Genomic DNA, 8,079 nt, shown 5'->3' with positions numbered 1-8,079 from the left:
CATGATGAAGCACGGTGGTGGCAGCATCATGATGAAGCACGGTGGTGGCAGCATCATGATGTGGGGATCTTCTCAGCAGCAGCCTGGAAGGCTTGTGAAGGTAGAGGGTGAATGAATGCAGCAGAGTGTAGAGAAATCCTGGAGGACAACCTGATGCAGTCTGCAGGAGAACTGAGACTTGGAGAAGACTTGTTTTCCATCAAGACAATGAGCCGAAGCAAACAGCCAAAGCTCCACAGAGATGGTTTGAAGATGACAAGATAGAGTTTGATGAGTTTTACAAAGAGGAATGAGGTGAAGCTGCAGCTGATCACGTGTCTATAGAATCAATATCTACTAAATACTGACTTGAAGCATGATGACAACAAATCGGCTCAATAAGGCGTCGCCGTGGATCTCAGTGGATCTGCAGGCTGTTGGAAGCTTGACTTGTTTTTCCTGTTGCTTGTTGTAGCAGCAGTCGTTCTAAATGCGGCATCCAGAGGCGGCGCAGGACCAGCAGAACGTGGTGATACTTGGTATCAGTGCTGCTCTCCTGCTGCGCCGACGCCTCCAGCTGCTGTTTTATGTATAATTAAAATGTTTTCTGTGCAGGCAAAATGCCTCTGCAGACGAGCGGTCCTAATTGTAGCCCCACCCCCCTTATTAATGCGGCGGGGGGGAGGAGGTGTCAAGGGGTTAATGGAGAAGCTAATGATTAGCATGGAGGCTCTCCACATTAATTGGATTTTTTTTTTCTTTTCCCTGTCCAGAGGCGGCTGTTTATTGTTCTGCAGGAGGCGGCAGAATCAGCACGGAGACGTCTGGTTCTGTGGGTTTTATTAAGACCAGCTTAAAGAGTCAATTTGGCTTTAATGGAGGAAGGAGGCGGAGCTTTGTTCAGAGGTCTCTGCAGGAAGCCTGGCGTTCACACGATATGTGTTAGAGCAAGACATCAGTCAGCACTCATTAACGCTCATGTAACGAGACGCCCTCACACCCAGTCTGATTGGAGGGAATGTATTCATATACGTGTCCTCGTTTGGAAAACTTCAAAACATGTCCTCGTTTTCAGAAAGTGTCCCCCACACCGAAAACAAGTCCTCATTCTCTAATGCGTCTGATAAAACGTCTCCGCTTCCCCAAAGGTGGTAAAAATCGTCCTCGCTTACAAACATTTACGACAAAAATGTCCTCACTGGTCCAAGAACTGGTTCAGTCGTCCTCCATTAGTAGAAACGTTCTGGGTTTCACAAACAGGTCCGAAATGTTTCAACATCCTTAAAGTCTAAACTCAAAACTTCTCCCAGATTTACCACAAACATGTTTTTCCTCACTTTCTAATTTCCTCACTTTTTTTGAAAAAATAGTAAAATTCTAAAAACTCCTGAGTTAGAAAAACTGATTTAAAAAAAAGTTCCAATTTCATCATCGTGTCCACAACAAGTTTGTTTATGAAAAAGTCCTGAGTTAGAAAATGTTCCTACAAGTGTCTGTATGAACCTGAAGCTATTTTACACAGTTTCCAGTCAAACCTCCACTTCAGGTTTTAGGCACATCCTGAACTAAATGATCTTCATTTAAACCGTCCTTCCTTTTGCTTTATGTTGATGAACCACCAGTGATTTGAAAGTTACTCGAGTTGAAATCCAGAAGTGATCACAGTTTTCTATTTTCTCCTGTGACTCATATGATGACTCTTAATCTCCTCTCTGTACTCGAGGACCTCTGTGGCGTTCATCCCTCCCTAAGCTGTGGCCGTCTGCCTCCATGACATGATGCTGCCGCCGCCATGCTTCACTGGACCTATTAGCCAGTCATGAGAGCGGCTGCTGTTTGACGGACTTAGCGCTTGGAGTTCTGCCCGGACTGTTTAATTACCTTCCACAGCTCTGAATTGAGCACTTTGGGCTGAAAAAAAACATCCAAACTGTGGATGTGTTTTCTGTTGTTGACGTGGACGCCTGATGCTTGTCGCTGGAACATTTTAGTTCCCAAACAAAGATGAGCTTTCTGCTAAAGAAACGCAGCCAGATGTTTGTGTAAATGTCTTCCAGTGGCACGAAACCTAATCTTCCAGATGTGTCGAGCTTCTTCTCACAGAACAGAAAGAGTTCAGCGACGACCTTGAAAGCAGGAGTTTGAAACTAAATCAATCTGTTGTGAGGATTTGGAGCAGAAATGTAAAGTGTGCCACGTTATCGGCAACAATAACTCTTTATCTCCTTCTGTCTCTCTCCAGAGTTCCTCCGTCGACCAGCCTCAGGGTTATCACCACCTTCATCTTAATCCCGACAGCACACCAAACGCACCCCACCCACAGACTGACACAACACCGGCACTGATCCGCTGCCTCGGCGGGCCGTCGCCTCGACCCGCCTGTCGGGGAAACCTGGACGTCTGTCGGCATCCGGAGACTGGAGGGACTGTCCAGCATCGGGTGCAGCGACCACAGCAATAACAACAACAACAACAACAACGGCATCAGCAATGACACAACAGACAAACACCAGCAGCAACTGCAGCAACAGACGCTGCAACTTACGGCAGGAACATTACAGCTACAGCAGCAATACGTTGACGATCCACCAGCTCAGAGCAACCGCAGCCTTTAATCCTCTCTGTGATCCGTTGATACCAGCGTCTGTCTCTTTGTCTCACTTTTCAAATGCAGATAAACGTTTTCTTTTTAATGTAAAGGTGATAAAATAAATATATGTGTATGTACTGAAGAGCAACGCCCTCCTCACACCCAAAGTCAGGTTGCAAACTGCTGGACGGCCTTTGCTAACTCTACTAACCTTGTTTGTGCTCTTTTGAATGATTTTGGTTGTTTGTGGTGTCGGACGTCGTCAGTTTTAAACAAACAAAAAGTCTTCAGGGGTTTTAATTAAATAATTTACATGAATATGAAACAGAACAATTGCTTATTTAAAAACAAATTTTATACCTTCAGAGAACATACGTGTACATTTCTTGGACTGGAGTAAATAAATGATTATATTCACTTTTGTGTCTGATGGTTTTACAGTCGGTCTATTAGCAGATGTTCTGTGGAGTCGGACCGCTCGTCTACATCCGGAACTTGTGCTGCCTCCGGTGGTGGTTCCTTGTGGTGCAGAAAGGTGAGCTGCTGCTGCCCTTGTTTCAGGTGTCGGCACTCTGGGTTGGTCTTTCTTTGAGGATTTCTATGAATGTAACTCACCCTGACCGGTCTCCGTCTCCTGGAGCCTTTTTGCATGATGATGCTGCCGCCGTGCTTCGTACTTGTGGTGCAGAAGGTGAGCTTTTACTCTTGTTTCAGGTGTTGGCACTCTGAGTTGGGCTTTCTTTGAGGATTTCTATAAATGTAACTCACCCTGACTGGTCTCTTTTCATGATGATGCCGCCGTCGTGCTTCACTGTAGATCTGAGCACGTCACGGGAGCCGATGGTGTTTGTCTAAAAGTGGTGCTCGGAGTTCTTCCCAAAGTGTCTGATTACCATCTAAAGCAAAACATGTAGACTGTTGATGCTAAAACTGTTATTCAGTTTTTTTAAACCTCGGTGCAGGACTTGTTGCTGTTTCCTCGTGCAAGGAAGGTCGGCTTTTTGTTTCCCAGCATTCTAAAATGATCTTTCTAGCGCAGAAATGTCGGCAGATGTTTGTGTGAACGTCTTCCAGCAGCTCAGGAACATGTACCTGCTGACAGATGGAGGTTTGTTAGGAACAACACTTTCACATCTTTATTTGAGTTTAGTTTCGTATAAACAGCTGAAACGTCTCATGAAGCGCCGCACGGATGCACAACTTCAGCGATCGATTAATTTCACACTCTCCTTTTTGTTATTCATCCGTATCTTTAGCGCGTCCTCTAATTATTAAAAAATATACGGCGAGTGCAAGTGTTGCTATGGACACTGGGCTAATCGTCCTGGAAGCCATCTGGTTCACAGGAGCCACGTTCTGTTTAGCAGCAGCTGCAGAACCTGTACTCATCTGAACCGGATGCTTCCTTAATGACCTGTAGCACCTGGTCCTTAATTAGCACTTTCTGTGCGAAAATATCCGAGAACCAGACGAAGAACACAAACACACGGTCGAGGAAAATCTGGTGCGCTTTGGAAATCGTCCACGACAGCAACTGGTCAGCGCTGAGTTAGAGGTTAGTCAACACGCTAACAACTAGCATCACATGTGATCTAACTGTGTTTATAGCCTCTGACTAGCCGGGACCGTCTCATTTTTACCTTTTACTGTTGTTTCCCAGAAGTCAGTGTTTTGTTAAATTACAGAAAATCAGTAAAATCATAGAAATAAAGTATGAATTTACATCTTAATCCTAAAGACCTGCCAGAGTGGTCCACATTAAAAATCTAAATTATTACAAAAAGTATTTAGTTTGTTTGTTTGTTTACAGTGTAAAATTACAGTTTTTCTGTATTTATATCAGCTGAAAAACATAATTAATTTACAGATGTTTGTTGTAAGTAGAATGAAAACCAGCGCATATTAAATTACAAATAATATTTAGTAAAATTAAACACAAAAAAGCATAAATTTACATGTTGATTACACGTGTTAAAGCTCATCACAACAATTTAGTAAATTTAGCAAAATGACAGGAAAAAAAATACATTAATTTGCATGTTAACTCTTAAAAAAAACAAAAACAATCAAAAAGAAGAAGTCAAAATTAAACATAATGTTCACCTTAAAACAAAATCAGTATTTTTACAAATTGTAATTTATTGAGCTTTTATGTTAGAAAAAAAAAATGTAACCACAAAATTACATCACGTTTATGTATTTATTGTATTTTAATCAGCAAAAAAACTAATTATTTTATAGATATATGTTGTAAGTTGAAAGAAGACCAACGTATATTAATGATTGAAATATGTTCAATCATCTCTAACTGTTATCCAAGTTATATATCGAACTACAGATAATATTCAGTAAAATTACACAAACAAAAAAACATTAATTTACATGCTTTTTGCAAGTTTTAAAGCTCATCACAACAATTTAATAAATTAAGCAAAATGACAGGAAAAAACCATTTAACTCTTAAAAACGTCAAAATTTTACAAAATGGTCACAAAAATCAGTATTTTTACAAATTGTAACTTTTTTAGTTTTTTTATTTGAAAAAATCATATTTGACTGTAAAATGACGTCACGTTTTTACTGTATTTTAATCAGCAAACAAAGATATTTAATTAGACTTTGCTAAATTGGAGATTTCTTAGTTTTGAATTTTAGTAATTCTATATAATATTTAAAACCTGTTCTCACTTTGCTTTTGTGGTTTATTGAGTGGCAGGAAAAAAAAAAATCTATTTTATGCAGTTAAATAAATCGAAGTATAAAATGTGCAGAAGGTTTGAATATTTCCTGAAGCAGCTGTGTGTGTCTGAGGAACTTTGGCTGATTGATAAATAACAGTAATGTGTGGTTCTGACCCGTTCATCAGCGCCACAGAACAGCACCGCTTTGCTTTCAGGACTTTTTCCCAGAACACCTCTCCCACTGGGGTAATGGGCCTCGGGGGGAAATGGGCTCCGCGTGCTCCTCTCTCGGCTCCGCAAACAATCTGAAAACAATATTTATGTCCATTTTCTGCTGCTTTTAGCCACAACTTGGTGCTTTCAGCGGAATAGTTTTGCTCCGTCATTTGTTTCTTCCGTGAAACGCCAGAAACACGAACGAGGCGCTCACGATGCCAAAGCAAATGGAGGGATGATGTGAGGACGGCGGGAGGGACGTTTCTCCAGCCGTCAGATGTGTGCAAGTTAACTCTGACAGAACTGGAAACGAACAAAAAGAAACAAAAAGATGAACTGACTCAATGTTTTAATTACACGCTGGAGGAACTGAATATGTAATCAACGCGTCTTTTTATTTTACTGCTTCACTGTCGCTCATCTTCAGCCGACCAGTCGTTTATTGGATGGCCTTGTCGCCCTGGTAACCCAGAAAATGGAGGAGATGCTTTAAATGTGTAGCAATGGGGACGAATTTGAACCCGAACTGGGACATTTTTCCAAACGCTAACCGAGTAATTTTGGCGCCTAATGGTTCGTATCCAGTGGATCCGACACTTCAGCGATTCCCATTTATTGTCTGTGTGAGACGCGGAGGCCTCACCTTTATGCAAATGAGGCGCTTCTGATTTGCATAAATTGAGGTCTCCGCAACTTTATGCAAATGTGAAGCGTCAAGGCTGATTTGGCGCCTCCGGAAACCTCCGAGAAACTAGCCGCTGTTCATCTAGAATTGGTTTCAAATGAGCTCCGGTTGGTCCAGTGAAACCTTAACGACGAGCGACCTCAGCCGATGTTCGATGTCGGGGGCGGAGCCTGTTGAAGAGCAGCAGCCAATCATGTGTCAACGATGGAACAGGTACCGAAACCTGAACCAACCTCCCAACAAGGAGCGTAACGAAGCATAAACAAAATCAAAAAGCAAGTAAACAGCCAACGTAAACAACAACAACAACAACAACTTCATTCTGACGTTTTCTCGTCCAAATTTCAAACCGACATCATGTTTCCTTCAGAACACGTGATCATGCAGTTTAGATGTTCAGCAGCAGAGCTCTGTGGAGATTCCCGTTGAAGCTTCATGTAAACTTCCGCCAAACAGCAACTTCTAAACCTGCAGTTCCTCAAACAGCCACTTGAGGCTGCCTTAAAAAAACGAGCCAATCCCCATAGAGGTCCATGTTAAACTGCTCGTCTTTACATCAGAAACAAACCAGTTGAATAAACCGGCTACAAATCCAGTACTGGTCTCTTTAGCAACTTTCCTCGCTAACGACGACCATAAAGGAGGTGGATTTCTGTTTAACTCACTGAATTAAACTTTATTGAGGCTTAAAGCTCGAATAGGGGCGTGGCCAACCTCTGCTCAGCTAGCTGGACGTTAGCCACAATTAGCTGCTCTCCAGTGAAGCTGTGGGGACATCATGAAGGGAACGTCCATCTTTATTTACAGTCTGTGGCCTTGTTGAGCCGTTCTATGAGGAGAGAAATGGTTTTCCTTCAGTCCAGACCTCCAGCGTTCTATGAAAAAGGCTTTAACGGTTTTCACGAGTCGCTGAAACGGCCGAGGTGCTTTCTGCACCGTGAGACTTCTTCATCCTCCCCTCCTGCTCCCCAGAGGATGGAGCATTTAAATATTAATAACCCCGTGACCTTTCCTGCAGCACCGCCCTCAGAGAAAAAAAAAAATCACTTTATTTGCAGCTCCTGATTAAGCTCTAAGACGAGCCGAACCACCGGCAGGCTGCTGGTTCTGATAGACGCTTGGCACCGGCAGCTTCCCCGTCCAGATGTTGGACTGTATGTGTTTGTGTTCGTGTGTGTTTGTGTGCTAAAGACAGAGTGAGACAAAGCAGCGCTGCCAGCTCTGCCCTCATTTGCATCTGCTAATGGCTCTATGATGCCAGTTTCTGATCACTGCAACCACACATTTAAAACCCTGCCTCGGTGCCAGATGCTCCTCTCTCTCCCGCTCAGCCTCTCGTCCAGGGATTCCTGTTTCCATCCTGTAACAGCAGCTCCGTCCGTGCTCTGCATCAGAAATAACCAGCTGAGGTTAAGCCGGAGACACGGCGCCGGAGCCCAGCGACGACACTCGAAGCTCTGGCGCTGTATTTACGCTGCAGCATCACAGCCCCCCGAACGCGCCGCTCGCCGTCCGCCGGCATTAACATGCTGCTCTAACAGCCTCCAGATGTTGGCTGCAGAGATTTGCTGCCCATTCAGCCACGAGAGCGTTTCAGGCGGAGGCACTTCCAACACGGCCATTTACAGCGGACGGTCACGGATTCGCTGAAAAGACTCTGCCTCTGAGGGAGGCTCTCCAAGAATGTGAGCAGTAATGAGAATTCTGCTGGAGGAGCAGCGTGACCCTGAAAGGCACATGTGTGAATATTAAAGCCGGAGACAAAGCTGAAGGCACGAGGAGAAGTTTGTGCTGTTAGAAAAAGCTGCCGGTGGTCAGTAGGAAGTGTGTGAAGCTTATAGAGGACAGAGAGACATGCCATCTTCACCAAGCTGTAGTAGAAGTTTAAAAACCTCCCTGGACCCACACATCCATTCACTGTCCCATCT

At 43.6% G+C, this 8,079-nt stretch overlaps 1 protein-coding gene across 1 annotated transcript in view; it reads left to right on the top strand.

Moving 5' to 3' along the window:
* Positions 1 to 2,986, top strand: part of mbd2 (methyl-CpG binding domain protein 2) — a 31,855-nt gene extending 28,869 nt beyond the window's left edge. The window contains exon 7 of the mRNA XM_008303550.1: positions 2,222 to 2,986. The gene's annotated coding sequence lies outside the window, so the exon portion shown is untranslated. The remainder of the gene's footprint in view (positions 1 to 2,221) is intronic.
* Positions 2,987 to 8,079: the final 5,093 nt, after the last annotated feature.

This window comes from Stegastes partitus, unplaced genomic scaffold, assembly GCF_000690725.1.
Source record: "Stegastes partitus isolate 25-593 unplaced genomic scaffold, Stegastes_partitus-1.0.2 Scaffold2033, whole genome shotgun sequence".
NCBI classification, from domain to species: Eukaryota; Metazoa; Chordata; class Actinopteri; family Pomacentridae; genus Stegastes; species Stegastes partitus.
The sequence above is the reverse complement of the archived record's forward strand: the minus strand, read 5'-3'. Positions and strand labels throughout refer to the sequence as shown.